A 4,577-nucleotide genomic window follows, 5' to 3' on the forward strand; every position below is an offset into this window, starting at 1 on the left:
CCGCTCTTCTCGGGATTTGTCCCCCTCCCTCCCCTCCTCAGCCTGTCTCTGTCCTCTGTCCTCTGTTCATTGTCCTGCAGGGCTGAGAGGAGTGAGGATGAATATTCAGGAGCAGATGATGGGATGAACCCGAAATCATCAACAGAACTTCTCTCTCTCTCTCTCCCACACAGAGATGCCTTTCAGACCAAACAGAAGAATGGGACTGAAATGTTCCACAACTAAAGAAAGACTCAGGATTCCTGAGAGCTTTACTGACAGAGCTGCTAAGGCTGAAAACAGCAGAACACCAGCTGAAAGCTAAGAAGTAGCACAACGCTAAATCCAAACGAGAAAACACAAAAGAAAACTTCAAAACAGGAAGGTTTCTGTTCTGTAGTTGAAGACGTTTCACTTCTTATCCAGGATGAATAACAAAGTGCGAACCAAAAGCTAAAAGTAGCAAAACACTAGCTAAAAGACAAAATAGCAAAACTTTAACTAAAAGCTAAAAGAAGCAAAAGATTAACTAAAAGCTAAAAAACAGGAAAAAGCTCACAAAAACCTAAAAATAGTAAAGTCTTAGCTAAAAGTAGCTAAATCCGAGTTAAAAGTAGCAAAACAATACCTAAAATATGAAAAAAGCAAAACACTAAAGGATAAAAGAAACAGAAGACTAAGAGCTAAAACACAACTAAAAGCAAAAAAAAGATAGCTAAAAACAAAAAATAGCCAAACTTTAGCTAAATGTGGCAAAACATTTGCTAAATGCTAAAAGAACCTTAAAAATCTTCTATTTCCTTCATGTGACAGCAGAATGAGAAGTTCTGAGTTATTTTACATAAATTAAATGTCCTGACGGTACGCCCAGTTCTGCCCACTGTGTTGAACCTGTATTTTTTTTTCTTCCAAGAGTTATAATTTTTATCTCTCACAGCAGAGGACACTGTGTCAAACAAAGCTTCACTTTGATAAAAGGCTGCTCAGACAATTAAAACTCAGAACATTTTCCTTTTGTGTCTTTAAACTGTGCTGATATACATTTACTTTATCTAAACTGACAATGCAGTCTAAAAAAAACCACCAATGTAAACATAATAATGTGATGCACCAACAGTAATAGTTTGGTGAAACATTGATGTTCAGTAATATTTAACCAGAGCTTTCAGTAAACGTGTGCGGTCACTTTCCGCTCCTGTTTGGAGGCATTTTTTTGCCACAAATTTGCACTGACTTGGAGGTGAGCCACAAGTTTAAACTGAAGGTTATTTTCTTAAATGTTGTAGAATTAAACCCAATTAAAAATGCAATCTTCTCAAATCTGGGTCATTTCCAACCTAATAAACCATTTAACCCCGTCTGTGGTGCGCTCCTGCGACAGTCTGAGGGTTTTGGTTTGACGTTCTGTCTTTTACTTCTGACCTCACCATCTGAGTCTGGTTTGGATTAACCTCAATTCTGTTTTGTTTTTTACCAATTTACAATCTTTTATGTTTTATTTGTCACTAGTGTTTGATACCATGCTGTATTCTCCTCACGTCACCTTTTATTTGCAGGTTTTCATACATTTGTGAGTTTTTCCCTGTAAATTTACCACATACATCTTATTCAAACCTTTTATTAAATTTACAGCTTTAATCTTAGAGAACTTCTGCCTTTTTTCTCTCAACATTTTATAATTTCACAATCTTAGTAAACATTTGAGGGAGTTTTTTTCTGGTAAACTAGTTTTTCTGGTGACTTGTTCTCTTTACAATATCACAGAATATTATAGTTTGTTTGTTTTTTTCACAGCAAGATGTGACATTAAAGGTGCTCATTGCATCAGTTTTTCCTGTATTCGTCCCGTTTGCCACTAGATTTCACCGAATAAAGGCTTTTCAGTGGGAACCACGTCAGACTGGGAACTGTGAATGCTCATTTGTTTCCTAAAAACCAAAATATACGAGACAAGAACATGAGAGAGCCACATGAATTTCAAGCCTCTGCAGAATGCGACTCAGTGGTCAAGTGGTCAGGAGCCATTAAAGCATTTAGATGGGGACAAGATGTGTCTGCAGTGCGGCCTGATTAACTTAATTACAAGTTCTTTGTTATGAGCCACATAAATAAAAAAAAATCTAAATTTTATGACCACTTTGAATCCGATTTGTCAATTAATTGAAGCTGTTTCTGTTTTGTTTCCATCACAGCTAGAAGCTAATGCCTCATCACAAAGAATCATAAAATGTAAGTGGAGATGGTTTAGCCGGCTGCTTCAACCTTCTGCTCTTTCAGTCGTACCACATTTAACAGTTTCCACCAAATCACACATAAAACCAGCTCCATTCTGTCGTTTAAAGGCAACTCACAAAACACACAGACATCCATGATCCTGGTTGGACCCTGCCCCCAACAAAACCTTTCAAGGTCTCATGCTTCCTGAAAAGCCTTCTGTCCAAGCACAAAACACGAGGATGCTGACCGGTTTTTGTGGGATGCTTTAGCCGGACTTTAAACTGGTTGGACTCGTTGTTGGGCCGGTGGCATCTGGACTCCTCGTCAGCGACCACATCCTCTGACGTTTTCCACGGGAGCATCAAAGCCTCGACTCACACACACATACGTGAAATTCTTCCGGCCACGAAGAATGAAGCCGAAAAACCTCACATCAACGGACAACAGAGCTCTGACGCTGGAAACGGTTCACTCTGCAACACTGAGAGGGATGCACCTGCTGTAGCCACAACTTTAAAACCAAAAAAAACGATCTAAATGCTTCATCTTTCATCTACAGAACTGTGCAAAAGTCTCAAGTCATCTCTTACTTCTGTCTGTTTTGCTTCTGAGGAACCAGACTTTCTTGTAGTCTTTTAAAATGGTCTTAATCAATGTTTCCTTCAGCGCCGACATTTGAGCTATGAATCATTCAGGCATAGAAAGGCTTCTAAACTCAAGGGTTGAAAGCAGTGTTGTGTTGAGATGTAACGGAAGCACTTTGTTTTCTGGCAGCCTGTCACAAAGATGTCACAATTTGTTCCCGTTTGCTTAGTGGGATCTATGAAAAAAAACAAAGGATAACACAGTTCGATGGATATAAAGTGGTGTTTTGTAACCAACAGGTGATTCTCAAAGAATTATTTGCCTGAAACCTGGGATATAGAAGACGGTCAGATCTCAGATCCAGTGTCAGGTCTTGACGGGATGTTTTTCTTACTTCGTAAAACCATGACTTTTAGGTACTATCCATCTGCTTTAAATGGCTTTTTTAAAAGGTCATTTTCCTCTTTTGTCCTCCACTTTCTAAGCACACCCTGCACAAACTGCTCTCATGTCAGGTTCGAAGAGGAGTAAAAAATCAGACAAAGTCCAAAGAAATTCTTTTGAAAGACCTTCAGAAAGCCTGGAGAATCACTCCAACTGAGGGGCTGTTTAAAGCATTTGTATTGTAAATTTATTGTAAATGGGAGTCATGAACTTTTACAATTTTTTCCAAAGTTCTGTGAGAGTTCTGCCACCAAAACACCAAAAAACAGCACTTCTTTTTCTTTTCGTTCAGCCTCTAAACATTCCTCAGGGTCAAAAAAAATATGAGTCCAATTATCACAATCATCTCATCCATATTTCATAGAAACATCTTTTGCCACAACGCACGCACACACGCACAAACGGGACCCGAGGCCTCTCTTTAACTCCAGGATTAAGCTGACACATCTTGTCAACGCTGAGGGAGAAGACGCAGCTTGCGGAGCGAAGACATCCTCTCCTCTTTAAGACAGCAGGAATCAGCTGGAAGCGTTTCCTCACAGAGCGACACACTCAAGAAGAAGAAGACCACCTGTTTTCTTTTACATTTGACTGGATGCATTGTGAGAAAATGTTACTGCGGCTGATCTGTGCTTGTTTGGAGACAATAATGTAAGCTGTTTGATTACATACAGACCACATTTTTGCTCTCTGGGGCCTGTGGGGGAAAAAAAACTGCTGTCAGGTTCATCAGTCTTGTCTGTCATCACTTGGCACAATAATCACCATTTACAATCACTGGCAATGATAAATGTGGGCTTTTTGAGTCGTTCCATTGCCAGCCCAGATTAATGCAAACACTCCCAGGAAAACAGACAAATAAGACAAAGTTTCTGCAAAAACAAGAGTAATCTGCTCATTCTTTGATCAATGACAGAAAAAAGATTGAGTTTAAAGGAGGGTTTTCCCCTCGAAAACCAAATGTCATATTATCCTAACAAAGCTCATATTGTGTAGCTGTTTCTAAAAATGCACTGAATAACTGGAGCTTCAATCTCGCAACATAAGTTTGGGGCAGAGTTGAACACAAGGACACTCTTTTATCTGCTTATATCTGCTTCGAAACCTCAGCAGCCACAACACCAGACCACAAAACGACTCCGAAACCTTGAGGAAAATTGCAGAGTGAGAATAAATCCTTTTCACACAGGAACGCCTTGCTTTTAGGGACAGAAAACTGGAGTTTCCATGATGTGAATCATTGCAATTTTAAGGAGAATATTGGTTAAAACTCACAGCAAGAACAGGGGGGAGTGTGCAATACTCTCTGAAGTGATGGAAACATGTGTGTGGGGGTGTTGGGGGGGGGGGGG

The 4,577-nt window shown here is 39.6% G+C and overlaps 1 protein-coding gene across 1 annotated transcript in view; it reads right to left on the minus strand.

Annotated features, from left to right (window-relative positions):
- dennd2b (DENN domain containing 2B) overlaps positions 1-4,577 on the minus strand; it is a 55,119-nt gene that overhangs the window by 49,965 nt on the left and 577 nt on the right. The gene's annotated exons all lie outside the window — the stretch shown is intronic.

The sequence above is a fragment of the Kryptolebias marmoratus genome, linkage group LG15, assembly GCF_001649575.2.
Source record: "Kryptolebias marmoratus isolate JLee-2015 linkage group LG15, ASM164957v2, whole genome shotgun sequence".
NCBI classification, from domain to species: Eukaryota; Metazoa; Chordata; class Actinopteri; order Cyprinodontiformes; family Rivulidae; genus Kryptolebias; species Kryptolebias marmoratus.